Source organism: Dermacentor silvarum, chromosome 5 (genome assembly GCF_013339745.2).
Source record: "Dermacentor silvarum isolate Dsil-2018 chromosome 5, BIME_Dsil_1.4, whole genome shotgun sequence".
NCBI classification, from domain to species: domain Eukaryota; kingdom Metazoa; phylum Arthropoda; class Arachnida; order Ixodida; family Ixodidae; genus Dermacentor; species Dermacentor silvarum.
The window spans coordinates 28,187,018-28,213,744 of NC_051158.1; the positions used below are offsets into that span (position 1 = coordinate 28,187,018).

At 44.0% G+C, this 26,727-nt stretch overlaps 2 protein-coding genes and 1 non-coding gene across 4 annotated transcripts in view; 1 reads left to right on the plus strand and 2 right to left on the minus strand.

The window, feature by feature from the left end:
• Positions 1-12,599, minus strand: part of LOC119453182 (retinoic acid-induced protein 1) — a 56,811-nt gene extending 44,212 nt beyond the window's left edge. Inside the window, exon 1 of one of the 2 annotated variants that reach the window (XM_037715201.2) lies at positions 12,466-12,599. The gene's annotated coding sequence lies outside the window, so the exon portion shown is untranslated. Of the gene's footprint in view, positions 1-11,998 lie in introns of both variants that reach the window. The other variant, XM_037715200.2, reaches the window with a different exon arrangement.
• Positions 12,600-14,944: 2,345 nt separating this feature from the next.
• Positions 14,945-15,047, minus strand: LOC119454689 (U6 spliceosomal RNA). Its single transcript, XR_005192621.1, has one exon. It is a non-coding gene; the product is annotated as a U6 spliceosomal RNA (small nuclear RNA).
• Positions 15,048-16,698: 1,651 nt separating this feature from the next.
• Positions 16,699-26,727, plus strand: part of LOC119453184 (diacylglycerol lipase-beta-like) — an 82,963-nt gene continuing 72,934 nt past the window's right edge. Inside the window, 1 exon segment of the mRNA XM_037715202.2 lies at positions 16,699-17,085. The gene's annotated coding sequence lies outside the window, so the exon portion shown is untranslated.

Sequence of the window (26,727 nt, forward strand, 5' to 3'; positions counted from 1 at the left end):
GGTTACAAGATACGAGCGTTTTCAATAATGAAGGTTTGTGTCCACGCCGCGGACAGGCTCGGTAAAGTACGTGACTTATTGTTTGACGCAACAGTTCAGCGGAAGCCCGCTAGGTGGAGAGAGCTGTTGCTTGCGTCTACGGGACTTATTGTGGGGCGTGGGGGGAAGGGGGGGGGGGGGCGAGTGAGAAAGATGGCGCGAGGAATTCGGGAGTCGGAAGAGGTCAACAACCAGACAGGACAAAGTGCCGAACGAAGTGCAGTTTGGCAAGATGAAATAAGATAAAACGCCGCCTTATTGCGCCCAGTTCTCGATCTCCCCCCGTCTCCGCGCAGTTATTTTCAAAAGTTTTCAATTAGACGCAATTGTTGCTGGCGTTTGCGACTTCTTTGTTACGTGGCCAGCCCACCGATACCAATGCCCCCTCACCGCAACGCGCCTCGATCCATTTGGCGAGTCCCGCATTATGCGCTACTACCGGTAGTCTCGACAAGGAATCAGATCGATCCGCACAATGCGCTGCTTTCGATTGGAAATTAGAGCAACGGTACGCCCCGCTGGACGCTCTTAATTTATTATGCGTTTATCGATTGAAGCTTAGTCAACTGTGGGTGTACCCTGGCTTCTACGCAAGGAGATGCTATCGGTCGATTGGGGGAACACTGCTTTCTTCGACGCTTTTAATTTCCCTTGTAGGGCGACTGTCCTAACAACACAACACCTAGCTTTCTTCATCCTGTCCCCGAGTTTTCTTGCGCGCTGGACCAGCATTTAAAAAGAATAAATGAAATATAGAAAAAATTTTAAAACGATGCGTCACGTACCTTGCAATCCAAAAGCTTTCAAAAATCGAGCCAATTGAACAAATTATTATGGAGAAACAAATTAATTAACACTAATCAATATTGCTTGCAGCTTATATTGAAGTTATATCATATTGTGATACATAGGCGCCGAGTACAAGGTCTTTTCTTTCCCTATCCTTACTAATGAATGCTGAACAGTGTTTTATTAGCCGTTTTTGTAAACGCGAAATATCACTTTGTCATCGCTCGCATTGTTCTATGGGGCGTCAAATGTGTTCCTTTTGTAAGAATCCCCACCTTTCTGCCATTGATGATTATCTCTCTCTGTCTGTCTCTCTGTCTCATGTGTCAGAAACTTGGTATCTGTTGCGAACTACGGGTGCTGTTGTCAGGCGCGTAAAGCACCTTTTGCTTCTGTCCATTTGCTTGCGTATTTTGTAAATGCAAGAAAGAAAATATACTACTACTACTACTACTACTACTACTACTACTACTACTACTACTACTACTACTACTACTACTACTACTAGTATACTACCACTTCCACCACCACCACCACCACCACCACCACCACTAACTACTGCATAAAACGTAAGTTCTCGCGTTCAAGAAATCTCTTCGCGAGATGCCTCTCTAAATTTTTGGTTTCAAAGCAGACAGCAGAGACATTTAACAGCGCTTCATGAACGCGAGCCAGGAACATCCCTTTCACGGTGGTCTCTCTGTTGTCGCACAAAAGCGGACGACAGCCTTTCGTCGACCCCCCCGACAGTCCCTTCTTTCTTTTTCTTCTTTCGCGAGGAACCGACACCGGCTCTCGGATACTTCCCCGCCCCCTCGGGCAAGCGGGCACTGCAAAAAAAGCGGAGTAAGAAAAGGAGCGGTGCTGCAGCGGAGCCTGCGCAAACTAAGGAGATTAGCGCCACGTGCGCACAAGGCAGCAGAACCCGGGGCCAGAGCGACGGCACTAAACACGGCGCTGAGAGACAATGGGAAGGAAGCAGCGAAGAGGGAGAGAGAGAGAGACAATGGAACACGAGAGAGAGAGGAGGGACGTGTGCGCGCAACGACCACGCCAGAGCGCCGAGTCGAAACCAGCGCACCGATATACGGAGGGAGCGAGAGCGAGGGTGGCTCCCCTCTGGCGGCGGACTCGGAGAAATAACGGAATGGTAAAGCGAATCGCCCAAACGAGAATGAACCGAGACAGACCGGACAGAACAGAACGGCGGAATGAATGGCTCGGGAAGAATCGCCTCGGGGCTGGGCGGGAACGCGAAGTGTCAGGGCTGAGGCACACAGTCGACGCGACAGCAGTGTGCCGCCGTTAGAAAAGTGTTGGGACGGCTGGACAGGTCGGGACGCAAGAGACACCGCGATACGCCATTACGTTGCCGTCGGGCTTCACGGCGAAAGCGTGGAAGAGTATGAGGGGGGGGACGCCGCAGAGATGCAGTAAGTAGGGAGGGAGATAGCTCTCCACCACTGCATTCTGCTAAGAGAGCTTTAGCAATAGTGGGCACGAAACAGTGTTGGAAGTTTATCGGAATATGAGGAAGCGACATGGCGGTGTGGAAGTGTAGATGAGGGACGTGTGCCTCAGCAAACCTTTTATTTTTCACTTCCATAGTCCTCTACAGGGAGGTCTTTGCACGATATGATTGATTAACACGTCACAAAATGCCACGACCAGCAGTGCTTGTCATACGTATTCTGGCATTCCAGAGAACAGCTGCGATATCCATGCCTCTGCTAAGCTAAAGCTATTTTACATTGGCTATCTTCAGCGGAAAGCGCACACGTGATTCGGCATTGCATCCTACAAGCTCAAGGAATGTGAACAGTGAAGTATTCAAATAAGATTTCTCATTTGTGTTTGAAATAAGAAAATGACACCTTGCTTCAGATATCAAACAGAACACTAAGTACTTCTGGTTCCACTATGTAGAGTGACAAAATGTGCAAGAAAGAATCAAAAGCTGACATTCTGTTATAATTACGCAGCACTGCATAGAGAAGGGCAGGAATTAAAGATGGCTTCAATGTGGCACCATGTAAACAAGCGACAAATGAAAAGTCAGCACAATGACTGCGATCAATTAAATAACAATACCCAAAGGAACTACAAGCACGACAAGATGCCTATATTGCCAAAAATTTGGAGAATACAGAACCATCTGCAATTAAACATGCCTCATCCGTAACAATTTCATTCAGAGGTTGAACTCTGCAAAATAGTGTCCTATTAACAATACAGAAATTGTGAGCTCCACCAAAGAAAAAAGTGTTAGCTTTGCAAATGTCAGCACATTACACTTCTGTCTTCAAAGCATGTTTCAACGCAAATAAAGACAAATACGGTACTTGAAGGAATTACACACATGACTACTAGATGCCTATATTTGGAGACTCCGAGAATTTGGAGACTGTTGCAATAGCATTCAAAGGACGAACTCTGCGAAATCATGTGTCCCATTATTAGTTACAGAAGTTGTGAGCTCCAACAAAGAAACACATTAATCTTGCAAAGAAAATAAAATTGAAGCACCCTTTGGGGTCACCATGATTTAGAGCATAAAAGAATGCCTCCTACATGTCCTACGCTTGCTCAATAGCCATTTCCACTCTGCTGCAACAATGCTCCTGGTAGCAGAAAATACTTATATAAAGAAGTGGGCCTTCTTTAGTAGCACATAAATAAGGAGCCTAGATATTTCTGACTTGTCAGAAAGTGTATTAGGAACGGTAGTAAGGCTTGCGACATGGCTAGTTAGTGTTCATCCATGACATTTGACGGGGCGAACTAGGACAAAAGAAGGCCAAACAGGCGACAGACGAAGCGAGACAGCGCTTGTCTTAGTCTGTCGCCTCCTTTTGCCATCCTTTGTCCATGTTGCGCTGTCCAAAGTCATGAGGAACAGGACTAGACTAGACAAATGCTAGCTCAGTCTATTGCCAACAAGTTCAGTTTAAAACCCTTCTGGATATTTCAGGCAGAGTTGGTGGGAATCTAGACAGCTACCACTTGCAAGAGTGTGCATTCCACGCATGTTCCAATAATCGCCGCCCAACCACTTACCCAGCTGCAAGCATTAAATGACCGCAAATGCTCAAATCGTAGGTCGGCACACTCACTCATGAGTAAGCCAACTTACACTTGTTCCACAATCATTTCACAGGCACGAGATTTTACAGGCAGAGAAAAAAACAGTTAAGTATTCACATGCTTTTCTTGGCTTCAATATCTGTTGGCTTAAAGTGGCTTCAAAAGGAAAAAAAAAAAAAAAAAAACTATTCAAGCCCCATGATTCCTCTTATACATTTAGCTCATTTGTTGCACTCTACGTACTTGTGTCTAAACTGATACTGCTTTTGGGTACACAATTTCTGTTCCATACATGATGCATAGCCCACAATGTGTTAGCACACATTACGGGCCTGGTGTAACATTAGTTTCAGGCAACATTTACGCTGTCACTAAACAAAAGGTTTCTGAATTTTGGTGCCCGAAACTATGTTTGCATGCTTTCAATGTCAATGAATATCACAGTGCCATGGAAATACAGCAGACACAACTGTGAGAGGTTCTTCGTATGAAGAAAGAAATGCGAGCAATCTTATGCAAATGAATTCTTAGGCCCCAAATATCATGCCACTTGGAAACCCTCAGTAGAGAATCGTGTGCTTGAAAGACTGGACCATGTGTTAACCCTTCAGTGATCCTGATCACCTCAGCTTGTCATGGGTACGCAATTGTCACTTTTTTGGCTCTGTCTCCGGCGATAGAAATTCTATTGTCATCGCTTTTACTGAATAAAATTTTTTTACATTACCCGCAGACATTTCTGTGTTTTATCCTATGATGTTAAAGCACGTCAATTCAAACAAAAAATTGTGGTATTTCTCACAAAAATTTTGCCCTTGAGCAATTAACCAGTTCTGAGAACTAAATGCTTAAGTGAAAGAAAGTTGGAGTATGAGGTCACGTGTAAGCTGTCCAGGAATTGCATGTCACCACTGTCAGATTTAGAAAACAATTCTCTGCCTATGGAGTTTCCAAAGAAGCTGTATAAGTACTTGAAAGTTGCTGGCTACACCCATTCAGGTGCACAAATTGCAGTCATTTCTGCCCCAAATTAGAAGGCTTGTTTGTACGCCGTTTTGAGACACATAAATAAACATAAATACTGACTGTTTTACAGGCTGCAAAAAGGTTTGCCTTCTACATCAAAGGACATACAATAAGAAAACATGTGATTAAAAAGGCTCCTTTTTTTCATTATTATCTTGATGGACACACATTTTCAGTTTTTCCTAACAGGCCCACAAATTTGAACCCAGGGTACCAAACTGTGTGAATTGAATTTTTCATTTTCTAAAATAATCGGCCATTAACCCTTAGGGTTCCAGGTGTTTTTCTGAGATGAAATGAATTCAACTTCTATCAAAGTAACACATTAGCAAGCTTTATTAAATTCAAATGATTTTTTATTGGCAACAAGTTGCTCAACATTTTACAAAATTTGCTAAACATTCAAGCTAAAGTTAACATTTAAGCTAATTAATGATCTTAGTTAAGGTAATTCGTGTTCCTCAGGCAACATGACCTCTTTGTCGCTGTCATTGTCCCTGAAGACGCCTCATAATGAATCAGTTCTTGAATTTCTGCACAGTTCGAGAAATGCACTGGCTTTTCACGTAATTACTTCCATATTCAGAAATGCATCCTAAGTTGAAGCTCATGTTTGACTTTGGTCTAAATGATGCCTGTCGCGAACGGGCCAAAGGAAACGCAATGAGCATCGCCCGCACATATCTGCCAGGCATCATTTAGATCAAGTCAAGCTGATCATGATAATTTCATTTCATTTCATTTCATTTTTATTTCCTTAAAGACCCCCGAGGGGGTATTACATAAGGGGTGGGGTTTATTATTTTTTTTACACAGATCAGTGCGATGATACATCTGTTATGCTATGCATAACAGATGTATCATCAAAGGGGATGCCGTTTCAAAGGGGATGCCAATTTATTGGCATCCCCTTTGAAACGGGGCAGCGATAAACAGTCACCCAGCCTGTTTGAGTTTTAAACAGGTATGCTACACATGCTTTTCATTCTAGCATTTTTGTATAACCTTTTATTTTATTGCGATAGCAATTATATGGACACTCAAAAGCAGATTTCTGCCGTCGCCGTGAGGTTCCGTATGACGTCAAAGGAGATCAAATCGTCGCCGCGCGCCGAACGCTGTATGTGCGAGTGAAAAGGCGCGAGGGGCACGCGCTTTCATGGGGAGTGAACGCACGGCGGAGAACAAACGCGCGTTCTGCGCCATGCTCGCTTAAGGGCTGCAGAAGTAGGCGTCTCTTTCCTCCTTTACAATCACCATATTTGTAGAGCAAACGCGCCTTCTTCTGAAGCGCGAGAGGCCGTGGGGGAGGGGGGGAGGGAAGGGAGGCGATGTTTAGCTGCGGCACCAAGTGCCTATTTATATCAGAGGCTCCTGCAACAGTCACCAACGCCGCACGCACTTTAAGCGAACGCGGGCAAAACGCCGACGGCGTCGACAATAGTTCTGCGTGTTGCCGGTGCTGCTGCATGTCCAAGTTTATACAGCTGATAAAGCTAATATCATTACTCCGTATAGCTCTCTACAAATTTGCTATCGCAATTGATGCTTCGCCTTTCAGGTGAAACTGCGACAACTTTTTTCTTCAACACTTCTCTATCTACCTTGTACCACTACCTATACTTGTAATGGATGTCATATCAATCCCTTTCCTGCTTTTTTTTCCCCCACCAATACTCTAAACCTCGACTGCTGACCGGTTGATGCTTCCGTCCACTTTAAACCCAAGCGCTTCTGGAAGGTGTATGCTACCTACTGTTCTCACAAGGTGAATCCCTTTGCATTCCATTGGGATGTGCCGAGTGGTCTCCGGATTTTTGCTGCAGCATGCACATGCCCTATCTTTGTTGCGAATATTTGCTCCTGTACGTTTTTGTCCTTAGGCAACCAGCTCGAGCCTCAACTAGCAAGGCACCGCCCTTTAAAGCACGGATGCTAAAATTAAGATGCATTTCTAAATATGAGTGTTAGTGTTCCTAAGGCAACATGACCCGACTGTCGCTGTCATTGTCCCTTGAAGACACCTCATTCTTGAATTACTGTATTGTTACAGAATTCATGGGCTTTTGGTGCCATCTGGCGCCATCTGGCATTTCAGAAAACGAGAGACGCAACCTACACCGACAGCCGATAAGCTTTGTTGCACTATCTGTTGTATAAAAACAAGACCTGCCACAAAATTTTACTTTGGACAGCGTCAGAATAGATGGCGCCAGTCTGTGCATGTTTCACGTCCTCAAATTGTCTCGGCCACTGCCAGAGGTGTGCAGAGGCGGCCAGATGAATATAATCAGGCCCAGCAGTTAAAGGGTTAGGAGGTTAAAGAAACAGGTAGAGAGCAATTGAATGAAGAATCCAAACTATCACGCCTACACAAACAGGAGAGCTTGCCTTATTGCACACTACAGTCCACTACTACCAATGGAAACACATTAATGCAGAACCATGCACAAATTTTACCCTCTCCCCAAGTGTACAATATCCATGCTGTGCAGCAGATGGCTTGCGGTTTGGAGGCACTGACATCAGTCTACACACGCCTATACAGTGCACTAACACTGCTTCAGCCGGCAGTTGCAGCTAGAGCAACAGGAAGGTGAGTTGCACAATATAGTGTTCCCTTTAACAGTAGACCGCGCTGTACATGTCCTCTGGGCAAAGCGCTGGCATAGGCTTCTTCTGATTCCCTGCTGCTCCACAGTTTCTTAATCATTTAATCTTCTCCACAGTTTCTTATCCTGTTGATTGAAAACTTACTTTCACCGCATTTCTTGCATCTTCAGAATCGTAGGAAGCGCGCAGCTGCCGAAAAGATTAAGAATCTTCCATTCTTTGGCGAGTTTTGTCGAGTTTACAGAACGTGGACTCCACACGAAAAATGACTACAGGAACATCAAACATGAGAACATCAACTACTTCCTGCCTAGCAGGCTTGAAAAGTACTTATCCAGCCACTTGGAAATTATGCATGGTGCATGAAATTGTGAAAAATAATAAAAGAAGCGAACCCCCCACACACAACATACCGACATCGAGCAAAGACACCCAACCCTCTACCTCCCCACTCATTTTGCTAAAAACGTTTTGCACATGTTATTCATACCTGCAGCACATTTCGAATCAGAAGTGTTTAAACACGTACCTGCAAAACGTTTTAAATGTCATGACTTTCAACAGTGCTTTTGCTGTTGATGCACTATCTTGGTGTAAACAATTGTGTACACAGCACCTGAAAGGGTTAAAGGAACTGTCTATTGCTCAGAACATGTCTTTCAACTGTGGTGGGAGCGAGAAGATTGTGAGCCATGCCATATATTGACGGAAATGAGCATGCTTGTATCCTATAAATAAGGAAATATATTTTTAATTTGGCTCTGAAAGCGGTGCAACAATGGCATGTGGCGCCACTCGACGGGGAAACAGTGCAACCGATCCGTGTATCGTCACGCAATCAGAAAGCCGTGCAGGGAGAGTTATTTTGCTTGCATATCATATTGTATTGCCTTGTATTTTATGCTCTTCTGCTAACTTTTGTTTCCGTGAGAGTTATGTCTTTTGTTTCCAGCTAGCGAGTGTTAAAAGTGGCACCGCCTTGTGCAAACGAACGGAGTAGTGTATTGATGCATGGCCTCCACTGTCCATGTGCGGTATTAAAAAGAGACCACGCAGATTGAAAAATTCAGTTTCAGGAATTTATACTTGCTTTCCAAGAGAAACCACTGCACGTTGAAACACACTGAATGGTATAGGCTTTCTGTTGCACAATATAGAAGGTCCTTGAAAAACGGGAGACAGTCCCTTTCACCATAAGAAACACAATTACAGTCTTGCTGTAACATGACAAACTGGTTTGTAAAAATGGCCTAGGTAAGAGAATACCGCAAATGACGTCTGTGACTTATGTTGAAAACTGAAGTGTTCTAAAGCACAGAGCTTTGCAAAGCCTTTTCAAGGCTCTTAAACGCAATGGGAGTGCCTTGGGCACTGTATTATTCATTCAGTTGCATGCTCATCATAGCACAAAACCCTTTATGCCAAAAGAACAAGAATGTTGTGCATCAAAATTTTTTTCTTATTTCTACAAACACATAATGGCACACTTTGCCAAATGCGGCTGTTTAGGTGAACGCAGTCAAGAAACTATTAAAAACAGCACTGCTGAGCAGTTTATCATAGAGTATTTACTGAACTGATTAAAGAGAGGGATGGTAGTAGTAAAATAAATGTCAAGTGCATTGCGCCGCTCTAAAATCCGTAATCCTAGCAACACTAGAAGGAAATTTGATACACTTCTAAACAAATTTAAGCCCATGTGCAACACTTATACAGACGTCATAGTGAAACATTTAGCACTCACAACAAAGACACAGTGAAGGTGGACACCGACAGCCTTGTCTATTGTGCGCGCTAAATATTTCACTATGAACTCGCCTAACTATCAGTTCTGCTGCAGTCCTATACAGACTTCTTGTTAGTAGGAGTCCGGTCTTTCACAGAAATGGCTTGTAGCAAGTTTGTAGAGAGAATGTTAATTCAACATGTATCATGCAGGCAGCATCTGCAAAACTGTCAGCGCTGCAGCTCCTGACAGACCAATCAATTTCATCTAATTCAAACGTGACACTTTCGAAGAGTTCACTGCCTATTTTTATGCAAACAAGAACATCAGTCATTGACATATGCAAAAAAAAAAAAAAAACAGTTTAGAAGAAGTGTTCTGCTTTCCCGAAGTTCTGACGAACATCACCCATTGTTAGCGAAACTTTCAAGACACAAGCAACACAAGAACGAAATCGAACTATTGCTACTCTACACTTTACACTTTGACCTTAGTCCAAAAGGCAGAGAAGCGATTACTCTACACTTTGATTACAGTGAAGTTTTGAACCCTGGTAATTAATGCAATGTAGTTTCATTATTCCACTGGCTGCACTACTTTAAATAAGTGTGTGTTCTTCATTTACAAAGCTCAGCATGCTTCTCTGGAAGCACAAAATACGTAGCGACATGATTTATGCGCAAGCTGTTGCAGCTACATTCGCACCATTGAGATGCTTTCAGCAACCTTGACATAATACAAACAGCCCTTTCTAATTCCTTATTTATTAGCTCTGGAGTTCTTAAATAATAAACTGGGACACTACAACAGTTCATAATCCTGAGAGCGAAATGGGGGGGGGGGGGGGGAAAAAAAAAAAAAGACTAAGTCCGAAGCTGAACTAACCTGCTGACTTATCCTGTTTATCGATGTACTTTTTTATTTGACAACCGTGAGAGCGTAAGATAAGGGCCGTTTCCCATCTACACACACAACAAAAAGAAAGGGGGGAGGGGGGGGGGGATCAGCTAGCAGAAGGCAGCGTGCTATAATGTGCGAGCTTGAAACTATGTTTTTATATGTTTCTTTTTTCCCTAAACATACAGCTCTCTCAGTATCTCCGATTCATCAATCCCCGCACTTTGAAGATTACATTTAAAAGTTGTATTATGCATGAAAACGATAAAACCACGTGTACCCGGCGCCCCTAAACTTGGATTGATACGTTAAACTGCGTAGTCTTCGTCCCCGTCCTTGGCGTTGTTTTAACTGATTAACCAACTACGTTCACTACGTCACAAGGGCACGAGCATATCGGCGCGTAAACACGGCTACAGGTACGCAAGGTCACGTGATAAATTGTTTTCAAGGCCTTATTACGTAGGTCATTTTGTTTTTCCTCGACATGGAGCAACCTGCTACAGGAGTGCGATAAGCACGGAATTCCAAACGGCGCTCTAGAACAGGCAGCACTTTATGCTCATTCAATAAACGGCTACGTTATCGATCGTGCGCATGGCTTGGACGAATAACGTGATTTCTTGTTTGTTTGTTTGTTTTCGAGTAAAGGCGGGAGTTAGTTTCCATTCGTTGTCTTCTGCTGCAGTTACACGCAAGGCAAGCTCTGCTTACGTTAGTCACGCGAGCAAGCGCGTAACAGCAAACCGCCGACGCCCAACACGCCGGTTTTTTAAGGTCGCCTACGAAAAACACGCGCGACGCAAGACGGGTCACACAACGTCGACAGAATGTCAACAAAACGATCGCTCTTCCATCCGATGAGCCGAGCAGTACGTTACAAATCGCAGAGTGCAATGAGTTTATAAGAAATATAAACAAGAAGAACATGCGCATTTTGCGCGCCAAGCACATGCGCCAACGCTTTATAACAAAGTCCGCATTCGTTTTCGCTTTTCAGGTGGGCGACGCCAAAAACTGCGAGCCAACGCAAACATGCGTAAACAAACGCAGACGCTCATCTATTTGAGCTGCGTGCCGAAACGACTGCAGCCACAAAGGTCTGTCCCTTGCAACCCATCACGCGAAAGCCCACGGCAAGATAAAGCAGCGTCGGCTACCGCAACAAAAACCGGGTGTTCAATAAAAAGAAAGGGGGGGGGGGGGGGGGGGCGATCACAAAAAGGAAAGACATTTAACGCCGCGGTTAGGCCTCGCTTTGACTTGGCGAAGAAACACTGATCAGTGCCAGCTTTTGTTGTTTTCTTTCTGGGCCGACGCCTGCCAAGCGACGCGTCGGTCAATCCCACGCTGCTTCGTCTGCTTGTAACTATAAGTGCGCTCGGCCCAGACGCCGCAGGCTTTTCTAGTACAAAGTCCGTCAAACGCATCAAATTCGGTTAAGGAACTGAAACGTTTCCTTTCGACTTTCTGCGCAATCCGGCGCCCCAAGTTTATGCATACTGCGCGCCGTACTACACCAACGGCCTTGGAATGAGTAGAAAATTACGCTGGAACAACAGAACCGATAACGGCGAAGCGAAGGAGTGGCTGAAATTCCCTCGAAATTCTGCGCGCTCTACACGTGATATATACCATGGCAGCGCTTAGTTCCGCTTTCAATATTTTTTTTTTTTTTTGAAGAAAGCCTACCGACACCCTTTTCGACAAAACAACACACTCTTTCGCAAATCTCTTTCGTTTCACGCGAGCCTTTTTTTTTTTTTTCTTACTCACCGGCTCGAAACGCAAGCAGACGCTAAAATGCAAAACAAACGGTCTTACCTAGCGGCAGCACTCGCGAACTGGGTAGACGTCGCGCATTACGCACCACGAGTTGGGCGTTACGTCCGCTGGAGTCATCACCGAAGCGGGATTATGCACACATAATCCGGGTAGCCAGCCAGGAGGGGAGGGGGGGTGTTAAGGGACGCAACGCAGTTTTTGTTCTTTCTCGGTGCAAACGAACGTAGCTAGTCGCCGCTAGAATCGCGCGATACACAATGGCAAAAGTTCCTGGAGTTTCCTTCGCGATCGAGCGAATCGCAACAAACGGGAAAAATCGGCGATGTGGGATAGGAGGAGGAGGCGTCCGAAATCCGCATCCAGCAGTGTGGTGTAGTGTCGCTCGAGGAGCACCGTTAGGCTTAGCGGCGTGAACGCGAGCCGAGTCGAGGGGCTGTCGCCGCGTCTTCGACGCAGTAGCGATCCCGGCGTCTCGGGTCGCCTTCGGCGTCGGTAGGGAAGCTTACCGTGATCTTTTCGTTGCGCTGTTTTCGCTCAACAACGAGGGCCATGGTCGCTACATTGTCCGAAGCGCACACTCTATGAAAAATAAAAAGTCCACACACTGTCACAATGGCAACGACTGACGCACCATCTGGCGGTCGCGGAAAAAACTCCAAACTCAAAAAAGTAGCGCGTAGTACCTCTAGATCCTCTAGAATGCGCGAAACATGGAACATAAAATTTGTAAAGTATTTGGTCATCACCACTCTATCGCTGAAGTATTCCACGTCTAATAAGCGATCACAACGAATAAAAGTGCCCCTTTTTTTTTTTAAGTATCCAACTCGGGAATGCCAGCTGCCAATAAAGTTCTCGATATTTCGCAATATCCACCATATGATACTAAATATTAAAACGATACTAAGACAGTACTTTCGCTGAAAACAATAATTCGTCATCAAATCTACACACCTACATATATTATGATTATGCGATATGAAATATTCTAGAGATAAAGGAACATAAGGTAAAGAAATACAATAAGAAATACAGCTTGGCGGAGTGTACTCCAGGCAGTATACATACATAGCTTAATTTATCAGCCTGTGTAGGATATATGTTAATTTACGTGTCGTAAATAAAGCTGTATATCTCCAGCCTTACATGAGGTTCTTGCTTTGGATTGCATGATGCGTTACATACGAAATAAATATCCTGTGTATCACTAATGGCAAGTTGTGTCTCAATGTTCCATCTTGATCATTTAATTATTTTCGGATATCACAGTTGCATTCCTCTCATAACACTTTTTTTAAAGTTCTGCCAACATGTTCTTATTCTTCGCCTTTCTACCGTGCGTGCATATTTATTACAATAAGTAGTGCCTATTACTAGACAATTGATATGCAGTTCCCTCTGAAACGGGGTGGTGGAGGACGCCATTGGGTCCAAGTGTTGAGGTCAGTCTTGAGCCTGTGACGTAAAAATGACGTCAGGAGATAGCGGACATGCTGACATGCGCGAGGGTTCGTTCGGCCTTATCCACATTGTGGGAAAAATATTTAAAAAAATGAAACCGAAGTAACTGTTTGTAAACATGAAAGGAATTTAAAGAAGGAACCGAAATCTTTAAATTTTCTCGCGGACAGAAGAAAATTACTCTAAGCAGGTGACTCATGCGCTAGACAAAAGATGCCTACGAAATTTCGCTATTAAAAGAAAATAGATACTTGACTCGGTAAACTTTTGTAAAGTTCATGTAGGACGAATGGTCGGAAGTTCACCTGTCCATCGCGAGGTGAGATATAAACGCGGCAATAAATGTTTGAAAGAGTAAAATGTTAATTTTACATGCTCACGTTGTTCCCTTATCTCTAATGCACTTCGTGTCAAGGAGCTGGCGTACTTTCAATCCGGGTCTCCTGCATACGAGGATCAATTACTGTCGCACGAGCATTCGACGAGAAATGGATCGGCTTTCTATATACACAGCATCAGTCCCAACTATCATATATGGTAATCTCCGATACCAGAAGTGTAACATCACAATGAGGTGCCTAACGTGATCGATAGCAAAGCTACCGCGCGTTGACCTGAACAAGATATTCCCTAACCAGTGACATCCAGCTCCATATGGCACAGATAGATATCCAGACAAGAGGAAGTTTGTATGAACATCTGCCCTCTGACAACAGGAGATGTATGACACAGAGAGGGGTCATAGCGTCGTGCGCAAAGATTGAGGTTGGAGCGACTCAGCTGGCATCCATGGAAGGTGTGTGTGTGTGTGAGTGCGTGCGTGCGTGCGTGCGTGCGTGTGTGGATATGGGTATGTTGCATATACCGTGGTAGCGGGTGATATGATGCGACGAGATACCAGAAGTACTTAGTTTGTAAATGTAATAACCAGGTAAGAGAGAGACCGAAAGTAAATAATATTAAAAAAATAGGATTGCGAAAATTTAGAGCGCATACATTCTACTTTTGCTTCAGCATATCAGTGCGTGGTGCAACATCAAGCTACACTAATTTCGCTGGGTTGTCAGAAATAGGTCTGGTAAGTCTTCACGTGAGGGGAGGGACATTGCAGTGATTCCAGCCATGTACCGCATTGTACTAACGGAATGTTCGCTTCCTGCTGACGTATGCCCAACGTACGTACGGTACGACACTCGCCTCCTTACACCCCCTCCTCATATTAAACGCTTTCTCTCTCTCTCTGTCACTGCACGTCACGATTCCGAATTTAGGTCACGCTGGTCAAGGGCTGATAAGCTATGCGTCATTGCACGTAACGCGTAATTTTCCCGCTTACGTTGGGCTCCTATGAATGCAGCTTCACCGACAGTGTCCGAATGCAGTGATAGTAGAAGAAAAAGTGTGTACAAAGATCGCAGCGCAAAAGAGGTGCAAGGCTGGATTGAACAAGTCGCAGCCTTAGCGAGGCCATTACAGGCAGGAAAAAAAAAAAAAAAAAAAAACGAATAAAGTTTTATTTGAGAAAAAAATGTGGAACGCTTCACGATTTTGCGTGTCATCCTTGCGCAGGGGCCATGCTAATCTTCTCTGTATCGTTCCAATTTTAGTATATGTACTTTGGAAGTACACTACCTATCCTTTGGACAACGTTTATATAGCCACAATCTTAACCACCCCCATTATACCCGGTGACTTGGTACGAATATTACAACATATCTTCTTTAATGCTTAGTAAAAGTAGTGTAAATGTCAAATTTATAAAGTAACTTTAAATCGCGCACAATACTGTTAAGCGAAATCAATGACATAATCTTTATTATATGTGAACATCGTAATAAAGGTTGACAGAAGAGGTACTTACAGGTCTCGGAGTCCGAAGCGGTCGCTCAAGCGCTTTGTGTACTTTTTGATAGATGGCAGTGCGAACGCTCACGTTTTACAGACTTCAAGATCGGCAAACATTTAAGCGGTACTCTCGGAGGATATATTGTGGCTAAATCAAATTGTCTGTGAGCGCACAGATGACGCCCCTGCCCAACAGCAACTACAGCGACAACGAGCGCTGGTAGATGGCAACAACTATATAATTGTTAACTGAGCAGCACATAAAATGAAACGACACTACAATCGGCTCGTAACCACATTGCTAAATCTTAAGAAGACAGGAAAAAAAAAAGTAAGCGATAAAGGCAAAAGAAGAGAGAAGCGTGGAATTATGACTAAAATAGTAAAGGTGTAGATAGGGTGGCTAGAATGTTGGACATCATCTACACTAGGGTGGCCACCCTAGTGTAGATGATGTCCAACACATGTCGGCCATGACGTGTATATTTGGCACCCACCGTGCGATAGAAGCATGGCCTTCAAGATTTGTTATAACATTTCTGAGGCTAGCGATGTAAGGAAGTGTTCACAACGAAACCGTAGAAGAGTTGCCAGGTAAGGCTCCTCTGCTGTTTATGATGTTCACTCTACGTAGATTACCTTTTTGTTTCAAAAAACTTGTTTTTGGCGCACTTGCCTCTAAAAGGCACTTCTGGAGGTGCTTGTCTTATACGCGTGACGGCGAATCGAAACAACGCCTGGCTCTGCTCCGCAATTAATGCAAACACATAGAAAATTACGGACCCTCGGTGACTTCTAATTAAGGTGATTTTGCCCACTTTGGCGCAATGTCTTCCCTCCAACTTCAGCCTTCCAACTCCCTTCTTTTTTTTTTTTTCTTTTTTTTTCCTGTTTGCTGTTCACTGCAGCGTTAGGGGCATTTGCAGCCATTAATTCTGCGCGAATTTGCGCGAAAGTTGCCGGTTCTTAACATCGCAGGCATCAATGACTTTTCTTTTTTTCCTGTTTCTTCGTTTTTGCTTTCCGGAGTGCTTATCAGGAAAGAAAAAGCAAAGAAGAGAGAAGAAAAGGAATTTCGTTTTATACATTGTTATGTCAAACTTACAGCGTTCCGTCAATCCCTAAAGTTGGAAGAACAGGGTCACTTGTGTGCTGGTCACTCGCTGGTCACATTTATATGCTGCACAAGTCACGTAGATACGCTGGTCACTTGGTGTAACTGACGCAGAGGAACCGGTTACGACTACGAAGAAGTCGTCATGAAAATGGCAACCACGGAAAAAAAAAAATACGTCATACCCGACGGCCCGCGCTAGACGATGCTCGAAACACAAAAGGCCTCAACGATGTCCTTTCATTGGTCGCGCGCGCCAGTGAGAGGGGATAAAGCGCGAATGTCGTCTGCTATTATAAGGCGGCCGGTCGTTTCGTCTGCTGCGAGAGCTAAACTTGCAGACGACAGAAGGCGGACGACAAGTGTGCGGCTTGCGATTTTAAAACGCGGCATGTGTGAAAATGTTCATCGCGGTTTTGTTCTGTTTCCATCCCCGTGATCCTCTGCTTGTTTGCGAAAGTACCTGACTGAACGTAGGCGCGCGTTGTAATCGTTTTTTTTTTTCCTACTATCAGTGAGTTCGTGATACCCCTTGTGCATTGTTTGGAGGTGAACTTCTGGAGACATGAGAAGCAGACGATCCCTTGTACTGTGACGTCTACACCTAGGTATAGAGAAAGTCACCGCAACATAAGGGAATCATCGGCTTTGTGCTTAAACTTCTGCTTCTACATCAGTGCCAAGTTCGGAAAAAAGAATTTCTACGGTAAGTGCCCGTCACATTTTTCTTTTTGTCGCGCAACGTCTTCTACAGTTTCGCCCAAATTTGACGTCTGCTGGACGTTTTATTTAGTACACCAATTATATTTTGAGCACCAAATGTATACACTATACGAGTAATATATTAATAGAAGATTACTGGGAGTTATACCTCTGTCGCACGAAGCACTTTAGATCGCGATCGAGCCCGATCCAGATCAAATTTCTTGATCGCGATGGGCTCCCTTCCTCAGCCTGCGGAAATTAGCCAATTGCGATCGAGATATTCGATCCGGATCGGCCTCAATCGCGATCGAAAGTGCCCCGTACGAAACCAATATAAAACTGAAAGGAGCTCGAGAAGATATAGGTGGGTGGTTGGGGGCAGTGGCCGCGGTTATTTAGTGCTAGCGTTTGACCAACTCAAATTCCTAAATACTTCGTACCAGCTATGTAGAACTAGGTGAAGTTCTCTTTCTTGTCAACATAATCTCGGGTTAACTAAAATTACTCAGTGTTTGTGCTGCGATACGCCTTGGTTGTTTGCTCACGTGCACGACTTGCGGCCGGACGACCTATATTCGGTATCTATGGAACAGGGTTCGTTCCATGAATGCATGTTGAACCAACGGTGTGGTACACTTGAAGACCTTGCATGGGTGACTTGTGCAGGCTTCGGTGTTACCTGAGACAATCCAATGAGTGACGCTACAAGCCAGTGCATATAGCTGCATAGCAGACAATTTCACCAACGTTCGCCGTGTTTCAAGTGCGTCATCTTTCCCAGTCATCTGCTTAGACGGTGTCCTGCAGAACATGCGAGTACTGAGAGACACTGACCGCGAGGTTTTAATGACTACATGGTCACTGTGCTTGAGGTTGACTGTGGCAAAAAAAAGCACAATTATAGTCCATGAACTGGTGAACACGAAGAGGTGGACATTACTTGCACATTAAATTGAAATGCATAATCGACTAATCACCAAATATTCCCTAATTAAATTTCTAACTAATTACCTCGTGGCACATATTGCAATTTACAAATTCTAGCCGGGGTGTTCTCAAGGCGGATGCCACTTGGAACGAATTCTCAGGATGACACCAGTTTCGATATATTAATTCCCTAACTTTGCGGAGAAATGCACTGGCGTTCCAGTTACTTTCGTGCTTCAATGCATAAAACGACGTTTTGTTAAGAAAGTAAGTGGAACGGCAGTGCACTTTTAGCACAAGTTTGACGGCGCATATCTCGTAAATGAGGTCATCCAGACAATTCTTTTCAAGTGGATATGCCTTGCAGTCTCAGCCGTTAGAATTTGTAAATTGCAATATGTGCCATAAGGTAATTCATTAAAAAGCTTAATTAGCTAAATTTTTGGTAAATTACTCGATTATGCATTTCAATTTTTTGTGCAAGTATTGTCCGCCTCTTCGCATAGACCAGCTCATGGACTATAATTGTGCTATCTGCCACAGGCAATTAAAAAAAATAACTGTCTGAAAGTGTTCGCTGAAACACCACGTATCATGCTCTGGGTAGGACAGCTCAGATTTATAGCATGTGTAGGGTAAATAACCTTCATCTGGGGACGTCAAAATCAATTCTCGAACCCTCCGCTTGGGATTTCATTGTCGCCTCCCGCGCAGCTGTGAAACGGTAAAACCGTGTCAACCAATGAGACGCTATCAATGCAAGCTTGTGCCCCTGTCGGCGGGCGAAGGAGTCATCAGAGGCAGTTACCCAAGCTACCACGGGAGCATGTCTATATGCGCTCGTATCTGATCTAACGTTCATCTTCATTCGCCTTAATGGGTTGACAATGGAGCCAGTTGTAAGGAGCCACGAACTCCCCCAAAGATGCCGGATGTGCTTTCAGTATTGTAAAGGTCTCGGTTACGGAGGCTCCAACGGCAACTGGCATCTTCCGGTTCATAACAACATAATCGCACGACTGCTTGCGTCAGAGGAAGTGACATATTAGGGTTATTGTGTTAGAACTTCGTGCGCGCGATACAACGGTCATCTTAAGGGGGAAGCGATCGCACACTTATACTATAAAATCAATCGAACTGTCAATTTCACTGCTCTTATTTTAGTTACTGTTCAAACTGTTCTTTCTGTTCCGTACAAAGCACTGGCTTTGTGAGCGTCGCGCGGATTCACGGTGTGGTTAGTGAGAGTGCCACCCCCCCCCCCCCCCCAAAAAAAAAATGTATTCGTGCTTTAACGAAATATTGAAATTTATGTCGTTAAGCCTGCGTGTTATCTCTGCATGGAAGTATTTTTCGTCCATTTCGTCATTTGCGTTTTATTGTGTGTGTTTATTGTATGTGTATGTGGTTATGCGTATGCGTGGGCAACGAATGTACATATTTCTATTTGCGTGCAAAAGCGTTCCTGTCAAAAACGTACTGTACAATCAAAAAATGTAATAAAGTAAACACGATGAAATCAGGCAAAGCGTTTCTTCAAGCGGTCTATTGAAAATCTATGGAACAATCTTTGGATTAACTTTTAACACCCGCTGTTCTTTGTATTGCCTTTCTCTCGCTCCCTCCATGAGACTAATCGTCAAAAAATATATCTGCCCATTATAGACCGCGCAGGCTTTCTATGCACATATAATCTATAGACTCCACAGAAAAGCGTCTACAGACTTTCAGCTGACTGTCTTAAAACCATTAAATATCCATTATAGACCGCGCAGCATTTCTATGCACATATAACCTATAGACTCCACAGAAAAGCGTCTACAGACTTTCAGCGGACTGTATTAATGAAACCATTAAAGATTGATTATAGGCTACCATTATAGACCACGCAGGCTTTCTATGCACATATAATCTACAGACTGCATATAAAATTGTCTACAGACTTTCAGCTGACTGTCTTAATAAAACCATTAAAGATCCGTTATAGACTGCCATTATAGACCCCAGGCTTTGTATGCACATATAATCTATAGACTCCACAGAAAAGCGTCTACAGACTTTCGACAGATTGTCTGAATAAAACTTTCGTGAGGTGAAAGTAAGAACGTGTTTACGCTCACGTCACAATCGGGAACCTATATAGGCGTTATCGTATTAGCATTCACGCCAGTCGTCCAACTCGCTGTCACAGGCAGTTGGTCCTGTAATGAACACCAGAATCGCCATTAACGACGTTAACTAGTCTTGATAAACATATCCCCGTCTATAGTGCTGTGTGCTCAAATTTTCACGCCAAGATAACGCATCTAATGCAAGAGCACCGATGAAAACATTGACATTTAGAACGTACGTGTCGCAAACATCTTGAAACGCGTCTGATCGGACCTGCGCTGCAAGTTTGAATAAGATGCGCAAAGTGATAAAAAAAACGAGTTGAAAGATAAACGGCTCGATGTCTGCTACCTGTATCGTATATCATCATGCGGCAGGCTCACTTCTTCCGTTGTTTCTGATGACGTCTGCCATCCATCGTGTATTTCGAGTGACTGCGTAGTGCGTTCCAAGTACGCTATAGACATGAAATAGTTGATGGTCTCATATCTGGCGTTCCTGTAGATGGTCCTCGCATGATTTCCACATTCCTTAAACATCACAAACCTCACTCATGAATTGAAAATGATAAATTCGTTCTGCAGCAGTATGCGCTACTCTAAGACGAAAAAAAAAAGTGATGAAACAATGTTTTCAATGCACAGATTTAACTGGCGCCTGAAGGGGATATATAAACATATGAATTGTGTCGTAACTATTTCACAGTAGCGTTGAAATGCTATTGCATTGCCATAGATACATTCATCAACACGAATTCCGCAATAATTATTTAAATTTCGCATGTGGGAGATAACCCAATTCCTCTCCTTGAGCTGAATGATCGGAAGAAGGGGAGATTACATGCATGAGAAATGAAAATGGATCGTCATCATCATCTTTACGTCCATTGGCGGACAACTACCTCTCCCGGCGATCTCCAATTACCTTTGTCTCGCGCCAGCTGGCCCCACCTTGCGCCTGCAAGTTTCCTAATTTCATCACACCAATTAGTTCTCTGCCGTATCCTCGACTGCGCTTCCCTTCCATTGGAACCCATTCTGTAACTCTAATAGCTAGACCACCGGTCTATTAGTAAACCAACAGCAATGTAAATGAATAGTGAACTAATTAACGAGCTATCACTACACAATTTTCTAACGAACCACTTAAGGACACGCAGTGCAATTCACGCGTCGGAGGTGCTGAGTTCGCAAGACATACGCATATCGACTTGGAATGAGTTCTGCGGCACACAGCTCTAGCTTGTCGCGCCAGTTCGGACTGCTCGAAGAGGCGGACATACGATCCAATTAATTAATACTTTATTTGGCACCATTGAAAAAAAGATGCGGTGCTGAATAAAGTTATAACCGGGACACCAGTGGCATTTTTCCTCATGTTATGAGGACGTTATTTCTCAAAAGTGATGCTACAAATATAGCACAACTGAATCTCGAATAAACAGATACGACTTCGATTATTACTGTTCGGATTCAATTTTCGCAATCGGGGCATACGATTCAAAGAAAACCGTTACAAAAAAAATTAGTGAATCATCGTTAAGCTAGCAGCACCTGCAATTTTTCTCGCATGTCCGTCTCTTTCAAGTAATTCACTCGATGTAATTGCAATTGTCAATGCGATGTAATTGGAGATGCAAATATAATTGTTAATTGTCAAAAAGCGTGTTTTCACAAAAATAGAAGAAAGAAATATCGCATTGTATACACGCTCCTTGAAACTGAGAGTTGCAGTAGCAATTCCTTTGCGTCAGAGAGTGAGGCAGGCTTTCTACCACGGCTCGAGGGTCGTCACAAAGTGACGTACGTCACCGCTTAAAACACCCCTGACAGTTAAACCGCCCCGTCGACCTCGTTACAATCAAGTGTCCATGCATGCTGTCAGGAAGAGACGAGAACACCCTGTAATCAAGCAAGTGTTACACGTATGTCACATAGTGAGTTTCACTCCGTGTTACGAATTAGCTATTTGCATGCAGATGCGTCCCTCGTCTCAAGTTGTCACAATTACCCTTTGCGTCGCCTATTAAGCACCGCGCGTCCTCGAGTGATGATACGCGCCGACTCCCCTTATTGTTCTCATCCGTCAGAAGTGGTGAAGACAGAGAGAGACCTTCTCCCGAAACAATGGGATAATTCACCTTCGGTAATGAAACGACACAACTTTGCCTTCCTGTCATATGGGTTTCGGGGTGCCATTCGCGATGGTGCTTTAAGCGGTACACGATTCTGACGTCGTTATCGTTAGCTGGTTGATACATTGTGTCTGAAAAGGCGTTTCGCAATACGCGATCGCCTTACATTCACTCTGAGAGGTAAGAAAAGTAAAAAAAAAAAAAAAAGATCGCCTGTGGCATGCAGCACAATTGCACTCCTTGAGCTGGATTAGTCGATGTATTGGAAATTGGAATCAGCTAGCGCAAGACAATGGTAATTGGAGAACACAGGGAGAGGCCTTCGTCATGCAGTGTACATAAATATAGGCTGCTGCTGAGCTGATGATGATGTATTCGCATTACTTGCGCAGGAAATCGAAATGCATAAGCCACTAACTAAGAGGAACAAAGCAAACATTAATGAAAGTCTTAACAAGTTACTTTATAGTATACACATCAATTGCAATTTACGAACTGTAGCCGGTGAGCTCGCAAGGCTTGGATCCACTTGGATGGAATCCTGACGATGACTACAGTTTTGAGATATGCGTTCACGAAATGCGCCATGACATGCATTGGTGTTCCAGTTATTTTTGTCCTGCATTGCAAGAAAAAGGAGGGCGTTAATTTAAAAAGTAGGTGGAACAGCAGTTTGACGGCACTTATCTGAAAACTGGTGCTCGTGTCAAATCTTTTTTCCAAGTGAACGTGCCTTGATAACACACTGGCTTCAATTCGTAATTTGCAAAATTACCCCTAAAGTTGTTAGTTAAACAGCTGGTTAAAAATTGAAAATTAATCAATTATGCGTTTCGAATTCTTGCAGAGGTGATGTCCGTCTGTTCATTCATCTAAAACGTGGCAAACGCACAGTATTTCGTATTTAAAACCAAATGGATCGGATCCCCACGGTGCATTGCGTGCAAAGTGCCAGGAAGATATTGCCCTCCTAATCTACGCTTGCAGGCTATGTACCAGGTGTTTCTGCGAAGACATTAAGCAATTGTAACGCGATAGCGTTGAGGGCCCCGTTTCGCATAATATTAGGAGTCGGAAACCGGCGTCGGCGTGCGATGTCGGCGGGTGGCAGAGAAAATCATCCCCAACCACGCAGGCCCCCCGAATATATTTAGGTACATGTATATGCCACGCCTTATAATATGACATGCCGTATATGCGGGTTATATTGGCACACCATTCTATCATTAATGTTGCTCATACCTTGTCTTGCATTCTTGGCAAAGCTATTCCTCGGAATTTCGAGAATGACAATCCACAAACAAATGTCATGAAACAAAACACCCACAGCGCATGCCTTTTATGTTAAATCTTCTCAGACTTATTAATACCTCAAAGATTTATTATTAATACCTCAAAGATTTATTAATACGTACCTCAAAGGTCTCAACAGGACATTACATGAGGGGTGGACACGGAGAAGGCGGAAATGATGATGATGACATTACAAAAATGAGTCGCAACACTCGATGGCAGAAGTACGAAACAAAAACGGCGCTTCTCGCCGACGAGCAACGGGCCGTCCAGCAGGCCCACGAAGCGGCCGCCAGGTATTCCTTGTCGGTCCCTAAGTGGAGACGCCCGCTACGCCCTAAGCGCGTCCTGCAGGACCTGCAGGACCAGTCCAGTCCAAACAAAAACGGAAAACTGAAAATTATGCAATTTTTTGGCGCGGCTGTGCAATATCTCCGGGATCGCCCCACGCAAGAGGTCGCGTTTCTACCAGAAAGCTCGCTTTCGTGCATAGCGTTCGCCGCCAGTGTTTCCCGGTAGGAGCTGTGCGTTCTAGATTTTCGATATACGCTTCCTGCAAACCATTACGGTTGCTTAAGCTGCAGTTGTCGGCAAGCGTGAGAAGCAGTCAGGGGATCTTTGAAAGCTATCGCGTTCCACTCTTAAAAGCGAAGCTTAAGCGTACTCCAAATTTTTTAAAAATTGCCTTTGGCAGGTAGCACAATTCTTGTTCTTGAGCTGGTCCACTCGAAGAGGCGGCCATTACTCGCCCGAGAAATCGAAATGCATATAAACTAATTAAGAAGAATCACTAATTATCTTTTGACCTAATTACTTTACGGTATATATTGCAATTTGAGAATTGTAGTCAGTGTGTTTGCAAGGTATATCCACTTGGAGCGAATACTAAGGATGGCACCGGTTTCGAGATATGCGCAGTCAAACATAAAGTAAAAATGCACTGCTGTTCGACTCACTTTTCTATGAAAATGTCATTTTATGCATTGAAGCTCAAAAGTCACTGGAATACCCATGTATTTCGTCACCAACTTCGGAAATGAATATCTCGAAATGGTGTCATCCTGAAAATTCGCTCCAAGTGGTACCGCCATGCGAACTCACCGGCTACAATTCGTAAATTGCAATGTGCGCCATAAAGTAATTCATTAAAAAGTTCAGCGGTGATTTTTTGTCAATTAGTCGAATATGCATTTAGATTCCTCGTGCAAGAAATGTGCGCGCCTGCTTGAGCAATCCAGCTCAACGATTAGAAATACGCTACCTGCCACACGTGATTTCTAAAAATTGGTTAATGTCCACGCAGTAACACACAAATTACGGCCTTAATGTCCGCATGCAACTCAACATTCACCAACTGTCAACCATTGAACTTAGTCATGTGCTTGGCCCATGGAATCGCGCTGTCTGTGCATCTCGCGTAGCGAAGACAACTTTGTGCTTTCTTTGAGACAATATTCTCAACGAGAAAATTTAGTCGAGTGTTGTGTTTTAATTGTGTAAGGTGTGCATCTTTGTTGTGAACGGTACACGTCGTTTTATTGTTCACCCTATCCATCTTGAGTGGCATGTTAGGCATGCCGTCAGGCAATCCTCTCCATGATTCATTAACTCTCTCTCTTTCTCAAACATTACATATAAAAATTGGTATTATATAGAAGGGAGTGGCGTTTGCGAACGCTTACTCTTCGCTCATTGCGATGGTATATGAAAAAAAAAAAAAAACGTGTGTCTGTCCATAGTGTGCTCGCTCCAGCATCTGCAGCCAGACACATTTGACACCTGTTTCGGCTCGTCCCAGGAACGGGGGCTACTGGCGAGAGAAAACTACAAACTGATCATGGCAGTATTTTATGGACGACGAGTTCGCTGACATCGATACTGCAATTTCTGCACGGGCAGAAGCTTCACGCTTCCATTCATGCACACCTATATGCCGCCTGGCAAAATGCAAAAAAATAAAAATAAAAAAACGAAGAAGAAGGGTATGCCTCTGTCCTCATTATGACGTTTAGTGCCTCTCTTAACTTCGGCAGCACACCAAAGCATTTCCAGAGGCGAATATCCTACACGACAATGGCCACATCCGTTGAAGCTGTCACAGAAAGCAATTACCTCCAGTAGTTGCCAAGCTTAGCCTTTGCTTACTTTGTAACGCAGTCATTGTCACTTTATATCCCTCTGCTATTGTTTCTCTTTCCTATTTCCCTTTCCCCTGAGCTGCCGTCTAGAACGCAGTATTGTTAAGAACCAACCTCTCAGCTTTTCCCTCGCGATAAATATCTCAATTTGAACGCAGTGTAGCGTGCCTTGTTTAGAGTAAAAATAAAAAAATAAAAGTGCGAGAAACCCTGTAAAATTTGTGACGTCACAGAGTTTTTTGGCCCGGTACTTTTTATTTTTTTGCAGTGGTGTCGTCACCGTCGTATGTCTTTTGTTATTGCATCCCTTCTACCAAGCCTCGATTCCGCTCAAGGTGTTGCTTGGCTCTTATACGTAAAGCAAACGTAGCCATAATATTGTCCCAGGATCACATGCATAACAGTTAGCCCGTATCTTCCTTTTATCTTACCCGCTTCCACAAATGGGCATAAAGGCCATAATTTAAATACAATCGAACGCCTTTTTAACGGAGTGCTGGAAGCCTCCGAAATAATGCGTTATACAGGTCATTTCGTTGTAGATATGTTCGTTGTAGAGACTCTCGCTTACGCTCGTTGTTCGTTGTAGAGTTTTCTCGCTTACTTTGTGCGGCACTAGCTTCATTTATACGTGAACTCGACGCAAGATGGTCGAGTCAGCAGTCGAGCTAATCCAGACACTACCCCCCCCCCCCCCCCCCCCGACCGTGTTACCATAAGCTTACCATAAGCGGGCTGAGTAAACGCCCCCATCGCAGTCGTATTGACCACAATCGCCTCAAAGCCCGCTCGTCCCTTTATATATATCCAGTCGAACCTCAATATAACGAAGTTGTACTTGCAGCGAAAAACTTCGTTATATCGCGAATTTCGTTAATTCGAGGTTTCGTTCATTCAAAAACTAAGATCGGGAAATAAAGATAATTCATTACATCGCGAATTTTGTTAAATCGAGGTTCGTTATACCGAGGTTTGGCTGTGCTACATCAATCCGACGACCTGATTTCGTCCTTACAAGCTGACTCGATCGGCTCTATCG